This window comes from Monodon monoceros, unplaced genomic scaffold (assembly GCF_005190385.1).
Source record: "Monodon monoceros isolate NGI ecotype Baffin Bay Population unplaced genomic scaffold, NGI_Narwhal_1 Super_Scaffold_18, whole genome shotgun sequence".
Lineage (NCBI taxonomy): Eukaryota > Metazoa > Chordata > Mammalia > Artiodactyla > Monodontidae > Monodon > Monodon monoceros.
The window spans coordinates 75,232,642-75,259,361 of NW_021703774.1; the positions used below are offsets into that span (position 1 = coordinate 75,232,642).

General features: G+C 42.6%; 3 non-coding genes and 1 pseudogene across 3 annotated transcripts; 3 read left to right on the forward strand and 1 right to left on the reverse strand.

Moving 5' to 3' along the window:
* Window positions 1–5,174: 5,174 nt before the first annotated feature.
* Window positions 5,175–13,814, forward strand: LOC114897894 (annotated as a pseudogene).
* Window positions 13,815–19,948: 6,134 nt separating this feature from the next.
* On the forward strand, window positions 19,949–20,020 carry TRNAQ-CUG. Its single transcript has one exon. It is a non-coding gene; the product is annotated as a tRNA-Gln (tRNA).
* Window positions 20,021–22,105: 2,085 nt separating this feature from the next.
* TRNAN-GUU lies at window positions 22,106–22,179 on the forward strand. The gene has a single exon. It is a non-coding gene; the product is annotated as a tRNA-Asn (tRNA).
* A 2,123-nt stretch (window positions 22,180–24,302) lies between these two features.
* Window positions 24,303–24,466, reverse strand: LOC114900113. The gene has a single exon (XR_003794733.1). It is a non-coding gene; the product is annotated as a U1 spliceosomal RNA (small nuclear RNA).
* Between the last annotated feature and the right edge of the window lie 2,254 nt (window positions 24,467–26,720).

The window sequence follows — 26,720 nt, forward strand, 5'->3', positions numbered from 1 at the left end:
AGCAGCACATATGCAGATCTGGAGTACCACCTCCCTTTCCCTAACCCGTTCCCTGGCTCCAGGGTACTTACAGATGAACTTCTCTGTGCTCTTTTACCAGTAAGAATTCTTCAGGCACTCAGTCATATGCTGAAGGAGACTCCTGTCTTGAGAGTATTCTCTTCATTGACTTTCTAGGGAGGAGGGCAAGGTTCTTTGTCAGAAGGCCATATGCTATATGATATTTTAAAACCCGAAGTAGTTTTTCACCAAATTCTCAACTACTCCAAAACTAATTTCCCTTCACTACAACTTCCAAAGCCCTCCTGCTAGTGATAGTTTAGGATCAGAACATCAGGTGAGAAGTCTAAACACCTGAAAGAGCCACAGAGATTACTGCAGACCTGTATACCTGGATCTTAGGGGTAAAAGTCTTAACTCCAGGCCAACTGATCCTCAAAACTATGACGACAGACCTAACTTAGTTCTTGTTTTCAGGGATCTTTGTCATCGATTACAATAGTCTGGGTCACAGTTACAAGTTACATTTTGGGATTGGGTAGTGGAATGGGTGTTACATTCAACAGGATCTCAGAAAATATTTCTGAGGGTCAGGGGACAGACTGGAGATATTTTGAATGTTCGGGGTCTTTTGTTGTATCCACAAATGGAAACATTTGTGGCAACCTGAAGATGGTGTTTCTTTTTCTCCCCCAATTAGCAGAGCTGGTTCCTGTAGGTTGTCTGGGAGAATGACCTAGAGTTAGGATATCTGAGGAGAGTAAAGGAATTTGACAATCCAGGGATCTACCTGATCAAGAGCCAGTCTGAGCACAGAATGGATTCTGAGAGTGGCATCTTATTTTTAGATGTAACAAAGAACTGTGGCTGCAGCCAGGACTAAATGATCTAATGTTCAGGAGGGAAAGCAGAACTGCCCAAGGTGAACTGAGATCACTAGCCATCTTATTCCCTGTAGCTATTTGCTGATTCTGGGCATGGGCTGAGGACTGAGCTTTGCCCAGGCAGAGGGTATCTGATGGGGGTAAAGTGAAACCAACAAAGCTCTTAGTGGGTATGTGGTGATAGAGGGATGAGTTGAAAACTTGAAGGGCATCAGATGCACAGCTAGTTTTCCCTAAAGGACACTTACTGAAGTCTGGACTGCATGGAAGGCTTAAGAGCTAGCATGAGAGCTTATAAAAAGCAGAGTGAAATGTCCCAAAGTCTCCTGGTTCTGAGGTAGTAAAGACTAACTAGAGAAAAGGGGCTTGATTGAAGCACATGGTCCCAAGACATTGTCAAGTATTGGACTAATGCGGGATGGGACACAAAAGAACTATACTAAAAATTCTTGAAAGGTCAAATGGTTCCCAAATAATTGCATGCCAAGACAAAACTCAAGAATACCTATAGGAGTACAAAAATATCCAGCACTCAACAATGTAAAGAGTCACAATATTTGACATCCAATCAAAAATTACCAGGAGACTTCTATTTCTGGTCAAAATAGAATAACAGGGACTAGATTTATCCTCACATCTAAAACAACCAAAAATCCAGACAAAATATATTAAATAATGGTTTTTAGACATTCAAAAACAAGCAGTGAAGGACAGTAATCCCTGAAATACAGGAAACAAATGAAGTGAGCCCTTTAATTGCCCAGGCTGAATACCTTGAGAATTTCCAGCCTGGTAAGTCTGCAAAGAGCAACAATGCAGAATGCACGGGGTAGAGTACCAAGGAGGAGAAAGCTGCACAGAGATAGAGCTTAATAGACCAAATGCTAATCTCTTCCAGAAACACCCTCACAGACACACAGAAATAATGTTTTGCCACCTGTCTGAGCATCCTATTTGGGCAAGTCAAGTTGACACATAAAATAAACCATCACAACATAATAACATGGTTAAATCTCTAAAACATTAGGCTGAGCAAAAGAAGCCAACAGAAAAGAACATATACCATATGATCCAGAAATCAGATCAGTGATTATCTAGGGATGGAGGTATCAATGGTAGGGATAGGAAAGAGGGAGAGATTACGAAAGAGCAGGAGGAAACTCTGGGGGATGATGGTTATATTCATTATCATGAGTGTGGTGATGCGTCACAGATCAAGTGTGCACTTTAAATATGTGTAGTTAATTATACCTCAATAAATCAAAAAATGTTAAGAATTTTAAAATGACGGTGAAATAACTATGTTTTTAGACAAACAAAAACTGAGAAGACTCACCAGCAAAGGATATTACAAACATACTAAAACTACTTTTTTTTTGTGGTACGCGGGCCTCTCACTGCTGTGACCTCTCCCGTTGCGGAGCACAGGCTCCAGACGCACAGGTTCAGCGGCCATTGCTCACGGGACTAGCCGCTCCGCGGCATGTGGGATCTTCCCGGACCAGGGCACGAACCCACGTCCCCTGCATCGGCAGGCGGACTCTCAACCACTGCGCCACCAGTGAAGCTCTAAAACTACTTTTTATGAAAGAATGAAAATAATCCTAGTTGGAATTCTAGCAGTATTGTGAAAGTAATCATTTGTATAAAAATATACTAAATAAAAAATGTTGCATGTTGATATTTCTAAGGTAAACTCTTAAAGAATGGTAAGGTAAGTTAAGAGGAGAAAATGTAATAACATAAAATATTTGTCTAATCAAAAAGAAAGCAAAGAAGGAGGGGAAAGTGGAACATAAAACATATGGTAAATATAGAAACCAAGTAATAAAGTGGTAGACATATACCCGGCTATAATAGTAATTATATTAAATTTCAATGAACTAAAAGATTAAGATTGCCAGACTAGGTAAGAGAAAACACTGTCCTTGAGAACATAAAGAATTTTGTTTAATTTGAAGGCTATTCTGTAAGAAAGTAACTTCATATATGTGCTCAGGAAGAGATAGAGGGGGTATCATAGAGTACATAATTTTCCTGGAAACATTCTCAACCTCTGTAGTAGAAATTGTTTTGTTTTGTTTTCTTGTTTAGAGACCTTTAAAATTGTTATAATAGCCATCCTAATGAGTGTGAAGTGAAACCTCATTGTGGTTTTAATTTGCATTGCCCTGATGATCAGTCATGTTGACATCTTTTCACATGCTTATTGGCCATTTGTGTATCTTCTTTGAAGAAATGTCCATTCAAGTCCTTTGCCCATTTTTAAATTGGGTTGTATGCTTTTTGTTGTTGAGTTTTAAGAGTTGTCTATATTTCCTGGATATTAATCCCATATCAGATATATGATTTGCAAATATTTTCTTCTTTTCTGTGGGTTGCCTTTTTACTCTGATGATAGAAGTCCTTTGATGCACAAAACTTTTTCATTTTGGTAAAGTCCAATTTACCTATTTTTTTCTTTTGTTGCCTGTGCCTTTGATGTTATAGCCAAGAAATCATTGCCAAACCCAATGTCATGAAGCTTTCCCCCTGTTTTGTTCTAAGAGTTTTATGGTTTTAGCTCTTACATTTAGGTCTTTGATCAATTTTGAGTTAATTTTTGGATATGGTGTTAAATAAGAGTTCAGCTTTATTCTAGTGCTGGTGGATATCCATTTCCCCCAGCACTCTTTGTTGAAAAGACTGTCCTTTCATCCATTGAATGCTCTTGGCACCCTTGTCAAAAATCATTTGACCATATATGTAAGAGTTTATTTCTCGTCTCTATTCTATTCCATTGGTCTATATGTCTGTCTTTATGCCAATACCACACTTTTTGATTACTGTAACTTTGTAGTACGTTTTGAAATCAGGAAATATGAGTTTTCCAACTTTGTTCTTCATTTTCAAAATTGTTTTGGATATTCAGGATCTCTTGAAATTCCATATGAATTTTAAGGTGGATTTTTCTATTTTTGTGAAAAAAGTTGGGATTTTGATAGGGAATGCATTGGATCTGCAGATCATTTAGGGCAATATGGACATCTTAGCAATATTAAATCTTCTAATCCATGAACATTGGCCAACTTTCCATTTATTTTTGTCTTTTTTAAATTCTTTCAGCAATGTTTTGTAATTTCATTGTACAAGTCTTTCATCTCCTTGGTTAATTTCCAAGTATTTAATTCTTTTTGAGGCAAATGGAATTGTTTTATTAATTTCTTTTTTTAGTAGTTCATTGTTAGGGTATAGAAACAACTGATTTTTGTGTGTTGATTTTGTATCCCGCTATTTTGCTGAATTCATTTATTTTTTCTAACTTTTTTTTGGTGTGGAATCTTTAGCATTTCTTACATATGAGATCATGTCATCTGTGAACAGAGATAATTTACTTCTCCTTTTAAAATTTAGATGGCTTTTAGCTCCTGCATTTTTATCCCAAGAATCCTCTGAGGGATTCTTTTCACTCTTCAAAGATTCAGCAAAGACCCTTCCTTAGAAAGACCCTGCCTTATACCATCCATTCTTGAGGACATTCGCCTGTGGTGAACTATGATGAGAATAGGATTGTCCTTGAAAATTCTCACTGTTTCACCTTCCCATTAGCAAGACATGTTCTTGTCTCGTACTACATGCCCCTCCTCTGTGCTGCTATAATATCCAAAGGTTAGGACAGTTGCCACATTCTGATAAAAGTATCTGTTTTTGAGCCTTATTTCCTACCAATTTGAGGTTCTCAAGGAGAACTTGACTGACTCTGTGACTCCAGTGCCTAGCATGGAGTCAGGAAATTAATTACTCAATAAATATTCATGAAACAATGTGTATAAAAACCTTTGTTGGGCTTCCCTGGTGGCGCAGTGGTTGAGAGTCTGCCTGCTGATGCAGGGGACACGGGTTCGTGCCCCGGTCCGGGAGGATCCCACATGCCGCGGAGCGGCTGGGCCCGTGAGCCACGGCCGCTGAGCCTGCGCGTCCGGAGCCTGTGCTCCGCAACGGGAGAGGCCACAGCAGTGAGAGGCCCGCGTACCGCAAAAAAAAAAAAAAAACACCTTTGTAAACTGAAAGTACAGAAGAAAATGATTATTACTATATTTCTTTACATGCAATGATCCTTTATTCCTTAGCCCCTTCTGATCCTATGAAGAAGATCCATTAAGGTAAAATTCATTATACATCTTCAAGCATCTTTCATTCCTGCTAATCCAAAAGTTATTTGGTAGGCATCTACTGTAAGGACAGCCCCAAGGTTGAATCCTGAGGTGTGCAGCAGAGCCTCATGATTACATCCTCCTCCCCCTGGAGGTGATGCTCCCCAGCAGTATAGATGAGCCCTGGGTCCATTCTGTGGACCTCCTTGGCCAGGTGCACAATTCACTGTGGGGTAAGCTATTCTCTCAGACCACACCACTCAGCTTGGGCTGCCCCTTAAGGAGTTGGATATTGTTGTAGGCATTTCTTATTTTCCCCTCAAGCTTTCCTAACCTAGCCTGAATACTGTCCTTATTTTCATCCCCTTTGGCTACCAAAAGACTACCATCAGCTCATCCTTCAACATGCTTTTATAATTCTCTAAACATGTAGACACTCTTCCAGCTAGTTCCTCAGTTATATGTTCTCAGGGCATAGGCTAAGCATAATGTTTTTTCAGCAAATACATACACCAAGGACTATGGCCTGGTCTTGGTTGCAGTTCCTAATGACCGTTTAACACACACTGAGTTCATCACAGCTCAAAGAGAACACTGGAGCAGGAATAAACTGTCAAGCACACAAGATAAGACCAAGGCCTGACTGACTCAGCTGGCAAAAATACAATGAGCCACTTTTAGATGCAGTTTATTACTTACATAGACAGTGAAAAAAGAGTAGTCAAACGTACAAGCTCCCTGGGCTGTTGTCTTACATATCAAAAAGTACAACACCAAAACAAAAGGGGCTGATGACTGCAATGTGAGTTGTAGGACACCCACTGCTGAGGAGCCAATTCTATACTGGAACTAATTGGTTTTGTAGTCTCAGCTGTACCTGGAGAAAAGCAGGCAGAAAGCATCATATCTCATCAAAACCTGGTAGGTGTTGATAATCTACCTCATGAGAGATTAGCAGGGGAACAGGGAGACTAGTGGGATCTTCAAGGCAACTTCTCACAAGCCTCCCATCCTCTTGCATTCCAGAGGATAAAAACGCATTCTGCCAAAACTCAGATTAGCTGCAATTTAAGCCTGCGTGAACTATGTGAATACAAAGGTTTCCAGGGCACCATGGCAGGGCTGTTCCTCTATAGGGAACTTGCAAAACTGGAAAAATGAAGGACAATAACCTAATTTTATAGATGAAGAAACTGAGACTTACAAAGATTAAGAAACTTGCTAGAGCTCCCACAGCTTGTTGGTGGCAGAAGTACCTTTATAAATCTGGGAACCTCAAGACTTCCAGGTTAGTGCTCTTTGCACTGTGCCATACAGCTTCATATTAGAATGTCAGAGTGGAATAAACAGTGATTTTCTCACTTTTAAGATGAAAAAATCAGAAGATTCCTGCCCAGGAAAAATATATTCTCATGGATTCCATGGGTCTATTTTTTATGCTCAGTCAGCTTTCAATCCCTAGTTGATGAAACTAGATGAAGGAACACGTAAATAATAATGAACACTCATTACAATTACAATATATTTAGTAATTATCTATATAATGTTTGGCTGTTAGAAGACAATCTTTGTGTGTGTAGGACCTGTCTTGTTCCCCCCCATGTCCTTACAAGTCCCTGCCACATAGAATAGTCAATAAATACTTGTTGAATGAATGAATAAAAGTCATTATAAACTTTTATTTTATTAACAGCTAATTTTTACCAATATTCCTTAGTTCCAAGTGTATTCCTCACAAAATCCTTTACTGGGGCTGGACTGAAGAAATAAAACCATGGATTTGGAAAAGATATTATTGGATTTGAATACCAGATCTACCACTAACTAAATATGCAATAGTAGACAATTTATTTAATCTCTTTGAGCCTCATTATCCCATTTTACAAAATAGAGAATATAACATTATGTATAGATCTTTTGGATGATTCTAAATATGTGTGTGTGTTTGTGTATGTATGGGTGTGTGTGTGTGTGTGTGGCTAGACAGACAGACAAACAGACAAACTACTAAGTTCAGTGTCTGAGAAGTCACTCAATTAATATGAATTCCTTTTTCTCCAATCCTTGGTGCACGGGCTGCAGACCTAAGGATCATTTACACCAAAATCACATGAGGAACTTGTTAATATTCTCTGGGCATAGGGATAGGGCACAGGACGCTTCTTTCTTCCACAAATTTCCTAGGTCATTCTTATACCACCACTGAAGAAGCAAAGTAAATACGTAGTTCAAAATCTGAAGAATTATCTCCTGGATGACCAGTGATTAGCTCAGCCCCTAAATTAGGTTTCTCAGGATTCTACAGTCTCAGAACAGGAAGCTTAGTGACTGGTGTGACATCAAGGAAAAATGCTTTGAAACATGGGAATGGGGAACAGAATAACTAGGACAGAGTTTCTCAATAAGAAGGAAGAAATGACAGGTGTTGAAACAACATCAGGGTGAAGGAGGGAGAGAAAGAGGCACATGTATTGTTTGAGAAAAGATATTCGAAAAAAGCCCACTATTTTTAAGACATAGACTATAAAAAGCAAAGCTCAATGATAACTCCTTGACAGGTAAGGCTGTGCATTAGGGAGATTCTATATTTTGTATTATCAGATATCCTCAAGACTGTGGGAAAAATTAAACAAATTGGTGTTTTAAGTCAGTAATTGTGAGAAATAAAATAATCCATCATAATATATTCATATGGTTCAATTGTAGTTTTAATGTGGGAACAAAGCTGCATTTTACTTGTCCAAAATATCACACACCTAAATTTTTTTAGAACTTAAGCCAGGCAAGCAATTTTGCGACGATTCAGGATAAAAGGACTGGCATTAAGAATGATGACATGGGAGATTGGTTCAATAGGGCGGAGTAGAAGGATGTGTGCTCACTCCCTCCTGCGAGAGCACACAGGAATCACAACTAACTCCTGAACAATCATCGACAGGAAGACACTGGAACTCACCAAAATAGATACCCACATTGAAAGACAAAGGAGAAGCCACAATGAGACAGTACGAGGGGCAAAATCACAATAAAATCATATTTCATAACTGCTGGGTGGGTGACTCACAAACCGGAGAACACTTATATCACAGAAGTCCACCCACTGGAGTGAAGGTTCTGAGCCCCACATCAGGCTTTCCAACCTGGGGGTCCGTCAGCAGGAGGAGGAATTCCTAGAGAATCAGACTTTGAAGGCTAGTGGGATTTGATTGCAGGACTTTGACAGGACTGGGGGAAACAGAGACTCCACCCTTGGAAGGAACACACAAAGTAGTGTGTGCATCGGGACCCAGGGGAAGGAGCAGTGACCCCGTAGGAGACTGAACCAGACTTACTTGCTAGTGTTGGAGGGTCTCCTGCAAAGGCAGGGGTTGGCTGTGTCTCACCATGAGGACAAGGACACTGGCATCAGAAGTTCTGGGAAGAACTCCTTGGCGTGAGCCCTCCCAGAGTCTGCCATTAGGCCCACCAAAGAGCCGGGTAGGCTCCAGTATTGGGTCACCTCAGGCCAAACAACCAACAGGGAGGGAACACAGCCCCATCCATCAGCAGACAAGCAGATTAAAGTTGTACTGAGCTCTCCCCACCAGAGCAACACCCAATTCTATCAACCACCAGTCCCTCCCATTAGGAAACTTGTACAAGCCTCTTAGATAGCCTCATCCACCAGAGGGCAGACCGCAGAAGCAAGAAGAACTACAGTCCTGCAGCCTGTGGAACAAAAACCACATTCACAGAAAGATAAACAAGATGAAAAGGCAGAGGGCTATGTACTAGATGAAGGAACAAGATAAAACCCCAGAAAAACAATTAAATGAATTGGAGATAGGCAACCTTCCAGAAGAAGAATTGGGAATAATGAAGATGATCCAGGACCTTGGGAAAAAACTGGAGGCAAAGATCAAGAATATGCAAGAAATGTTTAACAAAGACCTAGAAGAATTAAAGAACAAATAAAGATGAACAATAAATAACTGAAATGAAAAATACACTAGGAGGAATCAATAGCAGAATAACTGAGGCAGAAGAATGGGTAAGTGACCAGGAAGACAGAATGGTGGAATTCACTGCCACGGAACAGAATAAAGAAAAAAGAATGAAAAGAAATGAGGACAGCCTAAGAGACCTCTGGGACAACATTAAATGCAACAACATTCACATTATAGGAGTCCCAGAAGGAGAAGAGAGAGAGAAAGGACCTGAGAAAATATTTGAAGAGATTACAGTCAAAAACTTCCCTAACATGGGAAGGGAAATAGCCCCCCAAGTCCAGGAAGGACAGAGAGTCCCCAGCAGGATAAACCCAAGGAGAAACACACCAAGACACATAGTAATCAAATTGACAAAAATTAAAGACAAAGAAAAATTGTTGAAAGCAACAAGGGAAAAAAGACAAATAACATACAAGGGAAATCCCATAAGGTTAACAGCTGATTTCTCAGCAGAAACTCTACAAGCCAGAAGGGAGTGGCATGATATATTTAAAGTGATGAAAGGGAAGAACCTACAACCAAGATTACTCTACCTGGCAAGGATCACATTCAGATTTGATGGAGAAATCAAAAGCTTTACAGACAAGCAAAAGCTAAGAGAATTCAGCACCACCAAACAAGCTCTACAACAAATGCTAAAGGAACTTCTCTGAGTGGGAACCACAAGAGAAGAAAAGGAACTATAAAAATAAGCCCATAACAATTAAGAACATGGTAATAGGAACATACATATCGATAATTACCTTAAATGTGAATGGATTAAATGCTCCAACCAAAAGATACAGGCTCGCTGAATGGATACAAAAACAAGACCCATATATATGCTGCCTACAAGAGACCCACTTCAGACCTAGGGACACATACAGACTGAAAGTGAGGGGATGGAAATGATATTCCATGCAAATGGAAATCAGAAGAAAGCTGGAGTAGCAATACTTATGTCAGATAAAATAGACTTCAAAATAAAGAATGTTACCAGAGACAAGGAAGAACACTACAAAATGATCACGGGATCAATCCAAGAAGAAGATATAACAATTGTAAATATATATGCACCCAACATAGGAGCACCTCAATACATATGGCAACTGCTAACAGCTATAAAAGAGGAAATCAACAGTAACACCATAATAGTGGGGGACTTTAACACCTCACTTACACCAATGGACAGATCATACAAACAGAAAATTAATAAGAAAACACAAGCTTTAAATGACACAATAGACCAGCTAGATTTAATTTATATTTATAGGACATTCCATCCAAAAACAGCAGATTGCACTTTCTTCTCAAGTGCGCATGGAACATTCTCCAGGATAGATCACGTCTTGGGTCACAGATCAAACCTCAGTAAATTTAAGAAAATTGAAATCATATTAAGCATCTTTTCTGACCACAGCGCTATGAGATTAGAAATCAATTACAGGGAAAAAAATGTAAAAAGGTAAACACATGGAGGTTAAACTATACGTTACTAAATAACAAAGAGATCACTGGAAAAATCGAAGAGGAAATCAAAAAATACCTAGAGACAAATTACAACGAAAACACAACAATCCAAAACCTATGGGATGCAGCAAAAGCAGTTCTAAGAGGGAAATTTATAGCAATACAAGCCTACTTCAAGAAACAAGAAAAGTCTCAAATAAACAACCTAAACTTACACCTAAAGGAACTAGAGAAAGAAGAACAAATTGACAAGATTCGACACCCATTTATGATAAAAACTCTCCAGAAAGTGGGCATAGAGGGAAACTACCTCAACATAATAAAGGCCATATATTACAAACCCACAGCAAACATCATTCTCAATGGTGAAAAACTGAAAGCATTTCCTCTAAGAGCAGGAACAAGACAAGGATGTCCACTCTCACCACTATTAATCAACATAGTTTTGAAAGTCCTAGCCATGGCAATTAGAGAAGAAAAAGAAATAAAAGCAGTACAAATTGGAAAAGAAGAAGTAAAACTGTCACTATTTGCAGATGACATGACACTATACATAGAGAATCCTAAAGATGCTACCAGAAAACTACTAGAGTTAATCAATGAATCTGGTAAAGTTGCAGGATACAAAATTAATGCACAGAAATCTCTTGCATTCCTATACGCTAATGATGAAAAATCTGGAAGAGAAATTAAGGAAACACTCCCATTTACCATTGCAGCAAAAAGAATAAAATACCTAAGAATAAACCTACCTAGGGAGACAAAAGACCTGTATGCGGAAAACTATAAGACACTGATGAAAGAAATTAAAGATGATACCAACAGATGGAGAGATATACCATATTCTTGGATTGGAAGAATCAATATTGTGAAAATGACTATACTACCCAAAGCAATCTACAGTTTCAGTGCAATCCGTATCAAATTACCAATGGCATTTTTTACAGAACTAGAACAAAATAATCTTAAAATTTGTATGGAGTCACAAAAGACCCCAAATAGCCAAAGCAGTCTTGAGGGAAAAAAACGGAGCTGGAGGAATCAGACTCCCTGACTTCAGATAATGCTATAAAGCTACAGTAATCTAATCAATATGGTACTGGCACAAAAACAGAAATATAGATCAATGGAACAAGATAGAAAGCCCAGAGATAAACCCATGCACCTATGGTCAACTAATCTATGACAAAGGAGGCAAGGATATACAATGGAGAAAAGACAGTCTCTTCAATAAGTGGTGCTGGGAAAATTGGACAGCTACATGTAAAAGAATGAAATTAGAACACTCCCTAACACCAAACACACAAAAAAACTCAAAATGGATTAGAGACCTAAATGTAAGACTGGACACTATAAAACTCTTAGAAGAAAACATAGGAAGAACACTCTTTGACATAAATCACAGCAAGGATCTTTTTTGATCCACCTCCTAGAGTAATGGAAATAAAAACAAAAATAAACAAATGGGACCTAATGATACTTAAAAGCTTTTGCACAGCAAAGGAAACCATAAACAAGATGAAAAGACAACCCTCAGAATGGGAGAAAATATTTGCAAATGAATCAATGGACAAAGGATTAATCTCTCAAATATATAAACAGCTCATGCAGCTCAATATTAAAAAAAGAAAGAACCCAATCCAAAAATGGGCAGAAGACCTAAATAGACATTTCTCCAAAGAAGACATACAGATGGCCAAGATGCACATGAAAATCTGCTCAAAATCACTAATTATTAGAGAAACGCAAATCAAAACTACAATGAGGTATCACCTCACACCAGTTAGAATGGGCAGTATCAGAATATCTACCAACAACAAATGCTGGAGAGGGTGTGGAGAAAAGGGAACCCTCTTGCACTGCTGGTGGGAATGTAAATTGATACAGCCACTATGGAGAACAGTATGGAGGTTCCTTAAAAAAATAAAAATAGAATTACCATATGACCCAGCAATCCCACTACTGGGCATATACCCAGAGAAAACCATAACTCAAAAAGACACATGAACCCCAATGTTCATTGCAGCACTATTTACAATAGCCAGGTCGTGGAAGCAACCTAAATGCCCATTGACAGACGAAAGGATAAAGAAGATGTGGTACATATATACAATGGAATATTGCTCAGCCATAAAAATGAACGCAATTGGGTCATTTGTAGAGACGTGGATGGATCTAGAGACTGTCATACAGAGTGAAGTAAGTCAGAAAGAGAATAAAAATATTGTATATTAATGCATATATGTGGAAGCTAGAAAAATGGTACAGATGAACCGGTTTGCAGGGCAGAAAGAGAAACACGGATGTAGAGAACAAACCTATGGACACCAATGGGGGAAAGTGGCGGGGGGGTAGTGGTGGTGTGGTGTGATTAATTGGGAGATTGTGATTGACATGTATACACTAATATGTATAAAATGGATAACTAATAAGAGTCTGCTGTATAAAAAAAATAAAATTCAAAAAAAAAAGAATGATGACATGAAAAACAAAATGATCACAAGATTATAATTTTAAAAATTCTCCAGGGAAAGTGCACAGCTGCCTTTAGATCCTGGAAAGATGACAAAGGTCTTATCTTTTAGAAGATTTGAGCTTTAGGAAGAAGATGTGAGATAAAATGAGAAAAAGGAGAGAACAAATTTCCTGAAATAGTGGTCAAATGGTAAAAGTTTAAGAGTTAATTAGTGAATATGCTTCTATGGTTGGAGATGGTAGTTGGATAATATGTGAATAGGTAATGATTGCAGCCCTAGGCTATGGTCAGTATGCCTTGGCATTGTTTTGCCTTCAGGAGTTGAAGTTTCCTGGCAGTCACAGAGTCAAGTGAAATCTGACGCCATGGAAGGATATAATGATGTTATATAGCTATGTGACCCAATTTTACAAAAGATCCAGCTGATACTTTTATAAGAAAACATAAAATTGAAATTCAAACACCCTGGGGAAATGTGAAAGCTGTTCAGAATTAACATGAATGAGTATTTAGAAGAATCTGGGTTGGGGACAAAAAAGCATAGTGTAAACTTGTAGAACTATACATCAATGAACACAATTATGCAAAGAAGCCTTTAGTTTAGAGGAGCTTATGGTGACAAATCCACACAGCACACCCTGTCAGATCTAGGGATGCTGTCAGCAGGAAGCTGAAATTAAATATAACCAAGGTAGACTTGAAAATCTTGACTTTTCAGCAAAATATGTTGACAGGCATTGAAACTGTTCAACAGAAATATAAGAGCTTTATTTGGGCTTAAGTGTATGCAAGTCATATTGCTTCTGATCCAAAAGCAAAAACAAGAATGGTAAAGAAGAACATGAAATATGTTCATTGGGAAGATAGTCAAATAACAGGTTGAAAATAAGAAGGAAACCAAATATTCTCTTTCACCAGTTGAAGACATGTCAGAAATACCGTGAATCACTGTCTAAGTTTAAGTCAAGCTCTTGCATGTTAGACTTCACAACTGCTTAGTTGAATTTATTGGCTTGTAACTTACTAAATGCATAAAGCTATTTATAGTAAATCTGTGCAAATAAGGCAGTTGTATGTGGGTGGAGGGGGGGAGGGGGAGGGAGAGGGAGAGAGAGAGAGATTGAACACCATTTTACCTGCATACCCCCAATCATGAATGCTGTCAAACTCCCTATGTTAGCAAGGAAGACATAACTTAATGGCTTAATTGGTACAAGTCTCAGGTTAATCAATGATTAAATTCTAATTAATTCGTTTTGTGTATATTTCTATAGACAACTGCACTCTTAGCCATACTGAGATTTTTGGTTATAATATAGAATTATCCAGAGCCATTCAGTCTTTTCATACAGAGTGATTTTTGCTTTTCCCTTATGCAATGTCCCTCCTACAAACTACAGATTAGAAAGAAATTGAGGCTTCTGAAAGAAACATCAAAAGAGCCTCAGTAAAAGACTGTATCTAGTCTTAACTGTTAATGGTACAGGAAATAGACTCATGGGTACAGCTTCCAGTGTAAGCTAACATCATCACCTCAGACAGACATTTGTCAGACTGTGCAAGTAACTCCAACTTGTACAAGGATTCCTGCAAGGATTTCCAGGACTCTTTTACCCAGAAGCAGATGACTTTGTAAGGAAGTAGATTATTTACCCAAGATCAACAAAACATGAATTAATTACTGGGTCTAAATGTACCAAAAGAACTAATCAAATTGTGGTTAATATTCTCTTTAGTGTGCATATGAGAAAACTCCTTTTCTTTTTAATATACCTTGACTCTTCAGTTTAACAGGGTCTATTTGTACAAACTGAAATGAAACATTGTTTAAAAGGTATTTCATGATACCTGAGTCTTTGGAATACTGAAAAGACATCCTGGGGAAGTCTTACTATAGACTGTAAGCCAATTAAACATCAAGAAAATCTAAGAATAATGACTCTATAGAAAATAATATGGTAAATTCCCTGGTGGTCCAGTGGTTGGGACTCCATGCTTCCACTGCAGCGGGGCACAGGTTCGATCCCTGGTCTGGGAACTAGGATCCCACATGTCATGTGGCACGGCCAAGAAAAAAAAAACATATGTGTTGATTGGCTTACAAAACTATTCAGCATAATGTAACAATGGTTAAACATAATGGAAAATGCTTTTATTAAATTCCTTTATTTTTCATGATCTTGTAGTTACTTACAAATATTCAGTAAGAATCCTTATTCTTCCTACCAGAACATAATAATATATTATATTGTAATTACATTGTAATATATGACCATGCAACAGATCTTGTTAAATTTGGTGTGCAAACTCACTTTAAGGCATAAGAGCCATACTTCACTTATAGAAATGATGCCTACAAAGTCCTTTCAGAAAAATGGTCTCTTACCTGGTATACGGCTTATGGAATCCCAGGCTTACAGATACTAAAAGATGTCCCTTTCTATAGGCCACAACATTGACAAGTATGGGGATCTTAGGGAAAGAGGACCCATACAGTTTTAGGTGCAGCAGATAAACCCTGGTAGAGGTAGTCTGGATAATTATTAGTTCTTGATCTCAGTAAAACTGGTAAGAGAATAAAATAGTTCTTGCATTCCCTCCAAAATAAATTACAACCCCAGAGGCTTTACAAGGCTTCCAGAAAGAAGTTAACTCATAGCCTTAGTATCTAATTATATTAACTATATGTTAACAAGGATGTTTATGGGCATTAATCAACATTTCTTTTTACATCTATGCAAATAAAACTTGTCAAATAAAATAAAAATTCAAAATAATTGTATTGAACCAGAAAATTGCCAAGCACTTAGGTGAATGGAACCATGCCTTACAGGTAGAAATTTGACTACAGAGAGGAACTAGGGTAGTAAAACTGTCATTTTGCCCTTTCACCATTATGAATAAACATGTACACCATCTGCAGTCAAGAAAATAAACACATCTAAAACCTGAGATAAACAAAAAACCTGTGGTCACCCAGTTTAGCTTTGGTCACCCCTGCAAAAATGAAAACTTAATCATTTCTTGTAAACATGGACTCTAACAAACAACCTTATTTTTCCTTCCACACTTATTAACTGCTATTCTTCTATAAAATACAGCTTTCCCTCCTCCATCTTTTCTTTAAGAATAGCACATGGATTATACTATGTGTATACTACATATATATTATATGGATTTCTCTCTCACTCGGTATGTAATAATATAATCATTATTCTTTTTGATGCTCCATTGGTCTCCAGTTTAAACAGGGGAACTTTTCAGGCTGGCTTCTGTGATCTTTTGACATGTCTCTACTAGTCTTTGGACACAACAAAATGTTGCAGGCTCACTTATACTTTTCTCTCCCAACACAAAATCAGGCATTTCTACAAGGGATCCCAGACAAATGGTATTTAGAAACTGACCACTAGATGAGCTCATTGCTGTGCGGTATCACTGCTTCTAGACCTTATCAGTGGGTATCATTTTGTAATAGGGAAGAACAAATTTGACTCCAGATTGGATCTGGTTCTTTTACTTTAAACTTTGTATTCTATTGCTTTTGCTACAAGTTAATAACTAAAATAATGTTGCCTATAGCCTGAAATATAAAGACAGCCCATTCTCAAGGCTCTGAACTTTAAAAGGCATAATGTCTTGTTGGAGGTTTATAGGAACACTGTGATCAGACCTACTCAGACAGCTGCAAGAACAAATGATTCTGGCACCAAGAAATTTTCAATAACCAATCACTTTCCCTCCCCTTTCAGTATAAAAGAAGCCTGAATTCTAACTCCACAGGATGGTTCTTTGGGACATTAGTCTGCTATCTTCTCTGTCTGCTGGCTTTCTGAATCAAGTCACTTTTTCTTGTCCTAACAACTCATCTCTCAATTTACTGGCCTGTTGTGCAGCACATGGTAGGAGAGCTCGGACTCAGTAACAATTAGTTGATATGGCTATCTCCAATTCCAATCCAACACTATAAGGTTCTTCCTCAGCTCCTCCCATTTCATAATTTTGTCCTCCATCTCCCAAGTTGATAACCTTGATTCCTGACAATATCAACATTTTTACTTATTTGCTCTATCCTACTATACACACAAGACAGCTTCAGAATTATTATACCAATTCTACGACCAACCTTAAACCTATTAAGTAAAGTTCAAGATGTCCTTAGGATATATCCCACTATGGGTGTACAGACAAGCACTGCTTTCAAAATTTACTTGAATTAATTATATTCTATGTGGTTATACTATCATTTGATATATAATTAAATTCTTTTGTTTTGCTTTTATTTTTAAATTTTAAGATTAGCTTTTTCATCCTCTTTTGGAATATGTAAAACAGTGACATCGTTTAAAAAATGAAAACTGTAAGATACACTTAGAAAAAATCCCCTCTCATCTCCATATCTTAGACTCCATTCCTGTGCAACCCTAGATAAAAACATTTTCATTAGCTTCTGGCCTATCCTTCCTGCAAGATAAGCATATCTATTTCCCCTTTTCCTTACATAAAAGATAGCATCCTGTTGAGATAGGCTGGGACCTAGGACCCTTTACTGGAGGGCTTGCACCTGGACAAACATCTCCTAGAGCAACAGAATACAAAGAAGCTATAATTGACTAAAAATAACTGCACACCTTCACTGTTGGGACAATTACGAACAATACGCTACAAAAAGGCCACAAACCAACTGCCATTTCTGAGGTGCCTGGAGCAAAAGCAGGGTACTGCACCTGATCCCTGCACACAACACCACCAAGGGGGTGGGCAGACCACCTAAACTAGGTCCCCTGACCAATCCATGGACTGCCCCTGTTGTTACTCCTTTTAACGACCCAAGCAGCTTCTCTCTGGGAGCAAGCAAGGGCACCTGTTTCTAGGTTTCACTCCCTTGTGCTGCAGCACAAGCCCCAGTAAAGCCTTGCCTGAAATTCTCATCTGGCCTCATCAATTTCTATTGACTGAAAAGTCCAAAGACCGGGATTGGTAACACTGTGTACCTGCTCTTTTGTACCTTGCCTTTTGCTTTCCACATAAAAACACATTCTGGAAATAAATCCATATTGATTCATAGAGATATTCCTCACATTTATGGCTGCAAAGTACTCTAGGTATGTTATGTATTAACTGGTCATTCTTAAATATGGGAAATGGGGTCCACTCATTATGAAATCATCAACCTTTGTGATCACACTCATTTCACAAGCACAGACAGCGTTAGGAGGGGGAGCGTGGTTTTGAGAGCCATCTGATTTAGAGGAGAGTATGAGGGCAGGGATAGATCCCAGAAGAACCCAGCTGTAGGCGAATGCTGCTCAGCCCAGCAGCCAAACCTCCTTCCTCTGCCCCAGTTGGTCCTAGTGCAGCTCCAGCTTTATCCCCAGGGATCTTCTCAGAATTCTGGCACCCTCTCCAAGTTCTCTCCCCCAAGAGGCTCTCCTTCCCCCTCCCCAATTAAATTGCCTCTGCGCTGGCATCTGAAGCATCTTTCTTTCATTTTTTCTTTTCCTTTCTTTCTTAGACCCAAGCTACACCTGTATATATTCTTTGTAAGTTACATGATAAAAGAATGTACAAGGAAAAATTTCAATTCTTCTCCTCCACACTAACTTCCCTAAGAGTAACCGCTGTTAACAGGACATAAACCACAGCTCTGGCTCATTTATAATTCCCCACTGAATCTGACTAATATACTTCAGTCTAAGGGGCAAGACCTTTTCTCTTCTTCTCTCCCTTTCCACACAATGAGTGTAAGATCCCACTCTCTACTCAAGAGTTATGAGTGTCCAGACGCTCAGATGTTGGGTTGTGCACAGATGGTGGTGGGAGACCTGCAGCAGAGTCTCTGGGCCACTGGAAATTTTAAAATGAGAAGGCTGGCTGCAGAAGGTGGGACATTCTATGACCCATTCATCTTTCTTCTGCCTGAATCCTAAAACATTAGAAAGTTGCTTTTTCAAGCCCTTTTTTGGCTTGTAGCCAAAAGGGAGGAGCATGCTTTTTTCCCTCCATGAATGTATTTTAGTCGGTAGTTTGTCGGACTTTTAATTTCAAGGTCCTGAGTATCGCCCAGCGTTCTTTGAATTTTCCGGTATCTACTGCACCCCATCATTGTGCGCGGTACTGGATGTAGCCACGAGGGGGCGATATGAGCCACTGATTATTCCCAATTGAAGGTCTAAAGGAGCAGAGTGCTGACGGTTCACTTTCGTGGCATTTGACCAATCTCCCAGGAGCTGCGCCGAACCCAAAGTTCTTCATCTTGGAGTCACCCCGGCTCCAGGGTGGTCCCGGGCGGGCAAAAGGCCTGCGCTGCCCAGGCCTCGAGCACTGGCTATAGACGCTCAGCCACTCCCTCGAGCAAAGTCCCCTAAAGGGTCCTGACCCGAGAAGCAGTCGGGCTTCTCTCGTTGATGGAAAATGTTCCTCACCTTCCTGTCACACTGTGGCCGCTCTTCCCCATGTTCTTATAGCCTAAGCTGTGTACTGGGGCGGGCGCAGGGAAAGTGAGGACGAGTGATAGCAAAGCAGATGCAGGAAGCGGGAAAGATGAGGAGGAAGACAGCAAGGAGCGCAGGAAGGAGAGAGGGCTCTCGAGAGTAGAATCGGAGGCGGAGGAGGAGGCAATCCCACGAAGTCCCAAGGGCTGTCCTGAGGGTCTTCAGAGCTCCCAGGGCAGCGGGAAGAGGACACTTGGAAAGAAGAGGAAAGGAACTTTTTTTTTTTCCTCGCGGGAATTTTACCTCAGGGCAGAAAACTCTAGAAATGGCGGCAGAGCAGGTGGATTTAGGGGAGTCCTAAAAGTTATTCCCTGTCGCTCACCCCGAATGGATTTCATCTCATTCTATGACCAGCATACCTGAAGAGACGGCCGAGGGCAGGCGAGTCAGGCGCCTCCTGGCGTCGCGGAGGAAGTGGGCTCGGGGCGGAGTGACGAGAGCGCCCGGCGGGAGGCCGCTCCTGGGCCCGCGGGGCTGTGCGCGGCCTGGCTCAGTGGAGGGAGCAGCGGAGCGGCCGTTAGAGGGTTCCATGGTGTAATGGTGAGCACTCTGGACTCTGAATCCAGCGATCCGAGTTCAAATCTCGGTGGGACCTTTCTGTTTAGTTAAAAGAAGGATTTTTTACTCCTCAGATGGGACGTGCTTTCCCGCTCCCGCGTCCCGGAGAGGCGCGGTCCGCGCGGTCCACGCGGACGTGGAGGGCAGGTGAGGGGACGAGCCCGCGGCGTCCCCGCTGGACCCTGGCGACTCTGCCTGTCGCTGGCCATCGGAGGCCCCGGCCCCGCCGCCCAGGGGCGCAGCGACCGAGCCGGTGGCACCCCCTCGTCGGGTCACCCTGGGTCTCGGGGGCAAAAGGCAGAGGCTGCGCCCACTGACTCCTGCCCCGCGAGGGGGCTTCGCACCGCACGTCTTGTAACTAGCTGCGCGCTTGTCTCTGTGAGTAATTGGTCGCGGTGCGGGGCTGTGACGTCGCTGAGCAGCCAGGGTGACAGCGTCTTAGCTTTCGGGTCGAGGGTTCCAGACCTGGATGGGAAGTACTGTATTGTATTCAGGTGCCCTATTTATTATTCCGAATATTAATGGATCCTATCCCAGTTTATACCCATTTTATTCAGAACTGCTCGCTCCTAAGTCTCCGTTGGACACGAAAAGCCGCTGTTAGGCTGAGATTTGAACCTTCACTCCAGGAAACCTCGTCCTTTCATCCCAAGCTCAGCCAGAAAGGGGAGCCCGGGCTGCGGATTCCGGCGTCTGAGGAGAGCAGGGATCCCTGACCCACCTCCCTCCAGGCCTTTGAGACACGTGCAGATCTTATAGTCAAGGCTAGACTGTAGTGAATATGCCGTGTTTGGTTTGATTTGAGTTGGGAACCACATTCATTTTTTTAAATCATTATAAGATTAATTTTTAAAATGTCGCCTCTAGACATCGAAAACACAATGTAACAAATGAACCCAGCCAAATGCCCCCAGTTAGACAGAGGAGAAGTTTGTTCTTGGAGCCGCAGGCGCTCTCCTCAGAGTGGGCGGCACCGGGAGCGTCAGCGAGGGCGCAGCTGAAGGGAATGCTGACTCCAGGCCGTGGGGGTCTCGGGCGGAGTCTGGGCGTCCTCAGAACGTGGAGTCCTCCGATGAGGTGTGCGCCTCGCCACCTCTCCCGCCTGCTCTGTGGCCAGTAGGGGGCAAGGCACCAAGTCCAAAAGGTAGAACCATACGGTGTTGCCGGGGGTGATCAGGCACGGGAAACCCGTTTTCTGTTAGGATTCGAGTTCAGACCCAAGCAGGCAGGCTCCCATCACCGCACCAATCACACCACGACCACTGTGGTCCACCAGGGACCTACGGAGCTGTGGTCGGATCCACGTTAGCCCAGCCGTCTTTCTGGTTTGCAGCTTTCCTCCTTCACGGCTCTCAGACCCGACACCTGCGCCCGCAGGCTGAGGCCGCAGCACCGCCTTGGGTGGGGAGTTCAGAGCAGGTCGGGGTGGTGCCCTCCTGGCCTTTCTAGGACTTATATCTGGTTCTAAATCAGCTGCTAGAAGAAAGGTTTTGAAGAACAGCTGATCTGAAAAATCTAGGTTCATCGAGGACTAAAACCTTACAGGTGGCATAAGAATTCTTGGTCTACCCACCACGCCGGGCCCCGGCGGCGGAATGCATCCTCCGCGAGGTATTTATTGGGCGACTGCTGAATGCCAGGCCCTGCTCCGGGCGAGGGGCTGCCTGGTGAACAAACTCCCGGTTGTGCCTCGTGGAGCCCTTCTCTGGAGGCGCCCAGAGGGGGCAGAACGGTGGGGGCACAGCCGGTTGCTGTCCTTCCCCCGTACGACCACCCGGGCCTGGAGGGGAACTTGCGGTGAGCGCGACGGGTGAGGCCGATCACGAGTGGGAAATGGAAGACTTGAGCCCGAGAGAGGCGGCAGTCGTCTCGTGTAGAGGGGCCGCTTTCGAGGCAGCCAGGAGCAGGCGAGGATGGTCGTGGGCCCGGTGTGGCTTCGTCGGAGCCCCCAGCTCACTCGGGCTCGGTGTCCACGGCCGGACGTGCCCGACGACGAGACTCAGTGTCTATGGCGCCAGCGAGGTTGGACAAGATACATTTGAATCTCTTTTCCGCTGGGGTTGGAAGGGACGAGGAATACATTCTGATTCCAGGATATTACAAGAAAACCTCGTAGCCGCTCGTCTCTGTGGCGCAATCGGTTAGCGCGTTCGGCTGTTAACCGAAAGGTTGGTGGTTCGAGCCCACCCAGGGACGAAGATTGGTCTTAGATATGCGATGAGCGAGGTCTCAGCTGTCGCTTTTATGCGTCTGCCCTTTCAGTTCCTCCCCAGAGACCCTTTCCCGGAATCTCCACTCAGCTGATCTCCGCCTGCTCCCGGTTTTTACCTGGTACCCCCTGGTCTCTTTGCACCACCTGAGGGCTGCCCTCACTAAGTCATCTGCCTTGTACGTTCCAGGACAACTGCTAGAGGATGAAGGCACACGCACACGGGTGGCGGCCATCCCTTACTCAAGCTGCGACGTCATAAATCAAGCTCCATGGCACCACCTGCGCGGAGTATTCACCGCCCCATCTCAGGACGCCTCCGCCCTTTCGTTTGGAACTGTCGCTTTCTACGCCAAGTGTTCTGCAAAGTCAAGACAATTCCTATTCAAAATTTTTTCTTCTGTGTTTTCGAATTGCTCATTGTTAATCTCTTGTAGTACGTACGTTTCCTTTCAGACAGTGTAGTTTTCATCTCTTTACGTTAGAGCGGGTCTTTTGTTTTTAATGTTTTTCCGTGTGTACATTTAACTGTTTTAAGTTACGGAATACAGGTGGAATAAATGTTTTAATGTCCTCCTCTGGTGATTCTAACATCTGTATCAGCTCTGGGTCATTTGCAAATGACCGATGTGTCTCTGCATTATGGGTCATTCCTCCTGCCTCTTTGGCTACCTCAAAATCTCTGATAGACCAGGCATTGTGAATGGTGCCTTGTTGGAAGCTGGACAGTTGTGTTCCTGTAAACGCTAAACTTTGCTGAGGGATGCAGTTAAGTTACTTGCAAACAGCTTGATTTGCGAAGTGGTTCCGAGCAGCGCTCCGTCTGGGGCTAACCAGCTTCCGCTACTCAGGCAAGATGGTACCGCGTACGAATTACGATTTTTTGTTGTTGTTGTTTTTCCCTTTAGTCTACCTGCTTGTAAAAAGCACGACCTGTGTGAGTCTGATCTTATCAAAGATTTCTCCCGACCTTAGGGAGTTTCCTCCTACGGCCGCACTGCTCAGTACTGTGCTGCACGATGAACAGATCTCCTTTGCAGTTCTGATTTACTTTTAGTATCTTTCTCATCTCTGTGAGTCTGTCTGCTGAAAGATAACTCCTGCGGTTTTCCTGCTGTCTGCTCCGTGCTCTCAACTCAACAAGGTCCACTGGGCTCCATTTCAGTTTGCCCTCGTGCGTATTGCTTGCAAACTCTCCAAGCAATAAATTGGACCCATAGTTTCCCATCCCTCAGGATAACTCACTACCATTTTTCATCAGACTCTTAGTCTCTTACTTTTTAAAAAATTAATTTCACTGATTTCCGGCTGCGTTGGGCCGCCGTTGCTACGCGCGGGCTTTTTTCCTATTGCGGCAAGCGGTAGCGGTGGCTACTACTCATCGCCGTACTTTCTGACGGAGTGACTTGTGTTGATGCGGAGCAAAGCCTTCAAGTGCGCAGAGTACAATAATTCCAGCACGGGGACTCCTGGTAGGCTCGCACCCGTACTCCGCGCCGCGCGGGAAACCCTTAACCACTGCACTGCCAGGAAAACCCGCATACTACTCGCCTTTTAAAAAACCTGTGTTTCACATCTTCTGGGAGATTTTCATTGCGAAAGCCTAACTTCTAAAAAAAAAAAGCTGCGGAAACGCTAATTACTGCAGAGTAAGGAGCAGCCAGAGTAAGAAACTAAAGCACTAAAATAATTTTTCAAAAACGGTTTCTGTAAAACACCTCACCACTTGAATGGAAAGTTCGTACGCGATTCCCCACAAAGAAGAAATAGAACCAGCGCCTACTCTTCCCATACAATACCTACTTTTTTTTTTTTTAAAGTATGGGGGCCTCTTACCGCCGTGGCTCCTTTTGCCGCGCAGCACAGGCTCCACAGGCGCGGGTCTAGCGGCCACGGCCCACACCGCTCCGCGACACGCGGGATTCTCCCGGACCGGGACACAAACCTGCGCCCCCCCCCATCGGCAGGTGGACCCCCAAACACTATGCCATCAGGAACACCCATTATCTACTTCTTAAAGCGCTTTAAAACCCCGACATAAGAACAGAAAAACCCAAGCCTTGTGTTACACGGGTTGCAGAAATTACTTCTACTATTGGACACCAACTGCAGGGGAAAAGCGCGCACGCAGTCCCCCACTACCACAAATTATGCAGTCGAGTTTCCCGCACTTGGGGAAATCGCAAGCGTCAGCACACCCGAAGTGCAATGAGTGAGCCTCCTCTTGGGAGAACCACTTTAATGATCATGATATCTCCCCTACCAGGTAAGTATGAACTAGTTTCCCCGCCTCCCCGTACAGCCTTAGACGCCTACACTGTACACACACGCTCCCCACCCACCCTCCGCACCCCCTCCCCTTCCACGCCTCTCAGCCCCTCCAAACGACTCTGCTAATAAAATCCAAGCAACTTCTCCCGAAAACTTCCACAGCCCGGGAAGTGGCTCGCGGGGAATTGTACCCATAAGCTGCAAGATTTACATAAGCCGAGCCCCATTCCTGACCTCTAAGGCGGCTCCTCTCCTCCAACCCCCGCCCTGTCCCCGCCCTGCCGAGATGACCAATGGGCGGGCCGGCTGCTGAAGGGGAAGTGACGTCACAATGTCCGCCCACTTCGGGAGCCCACCAAGCCGAGGTAACACGCCTCTTATCCTTTATCTGAGATACAGCCGGATTTTGCCAGTCTCCTCGAATTCTTACCTTTTGTCCTGCGTTACACGCCGGGGAAAGGAATTCTGGGATCGTGTGTTATGCTGATCCAAAAATTTTTTAAGTATTAAAGAAGTTGTAAAACAATGGATACAAGTATATATGTATGTATCTTGTGTATAGACATACAGATTCAGGGTTTCATCTCAGAGTGCTACTCGGTGCATTTTCTGTGCACGTCCTTCTATACTTCAATCTCGTGGTATCCCAGGTACCATGTTTTTCCTTTCCCCCCCCATACAGAATACAAGGAATGAAGATTCTGAAAAAGAAGCTGATGACCAAGATAAGGGATAGAAAGATGACTTGTTTGCTTGAAGAGAGGTTGGTTGGTTGGTTGGTTGGTTGGTTTTCTCTTACTGGGTAAGACTGGGTTAGACCTGAGGGCGGGGAGGGGGAAGACTGCAGAAAGCAGCCAACTTGTGTTTTCAGACCAGAGAGCGAGGAGTGGTGTAACTTGATCCTTGAGGGTGCCTTTGGCTTAAGGGGGAAGTTGACTCTTCTGGAGAATCTTGGAGTCAACAACAAAGGAACTCAGCACCCAGCTAACTTCCAGGAAGAAGCTTCCTTTCCTCCCCTGCTTTCCCCCTTTCCCCCCCTTTCTCTGTCTGCAACCATCAGAAATAAATTCTGGCTCATTTCATCTGAAATATGCTTTATTCCAGGGATAGTAATAGCTCAGAGAATCTCCAGCAAACTGGAGAACGAGACTGTACAAACAGGGAAGAATAAGAAAGGCCAATGGAAGGGAGCACACAGACCAAATGGGAAGGACACTAGTGCCCCCTGCTGAGTGACAGACCCTGTAGCTTTGCACAGGTGACACTACTGGCCCTGGACACTAGACACCTCCAATGGTTCCATGACTTCTGCTGCACCTGGTCGGTGTTAAACTAAGGATCTTGAGGTAGGGAGATTCTTCTGTTGCAGGGGACAGAAAAAATTTCCCCGGGGCCTACTCCTTGTGTCTCTCAACTCCTGTCAAATGCTGGAGTAGTTGTTGCTGATGGGGATTGGCCAGCTCTTGGTAATAGACCCACATCTTAGCCCCTAGGAAAACTAAGAAAGCAAGTATGTGATCCTTAAAAGTTGCAGAATGTGGGAAGTTCCTCATACAAAGGGGGCTCAGATACTAGATGGCTTAGATATGGCAAAAGACCCCCCCTGTACCCAGCACCCTGCAGCCAGCCCTGTGGATAACATTATAAATCCAGTGCCCAAGCCACTGCAACCCTGCCTCAAATATACACGTGTGCACGACCCAACCTCGGAGCATACTAGATGTTTATCCCTGAGCACAGGATGAGGGTTTCAACCTCTTCTACAGGGATGGTGGGTACATCATCCAGTATTATTTACATTATCTCCACTGAGAATTGAAAAGTTTGAAAGTTCATATTTCTGGGGGTAGAGTAATTGATCTAAAGCCATGGTAAGAAATAGCCACCAGAACTGGTTCTAAATCCTCTCTATCCACCAATGTCCAATGTAGGAGTTTCCTGTTGCTACTGTAACATTACCACACAGTTAGTGGCTTATAAAAACACGCATTTATTATCTTATGGTTCTGGAGGTCAGAAGTCCAAGATGCACCTCACTGGGCTAAAATTAATGTGACAGTGGAGTTGAGGTTCTTTCTGGAGGCTCTAAGGGAGGACCTCTTTCTTTGCCTTTTCCAGCCTCTAGAAGATGCTCACATTCTACTCACACAGCCCCCTTCCATCTTCATAGCCAGTCACGGCTGATCAAGTTGTTCTCAAAACACATTATTCTGACACCAACTCTCCTTCCTCCCTCTTTCACTTATATGGACCCTTG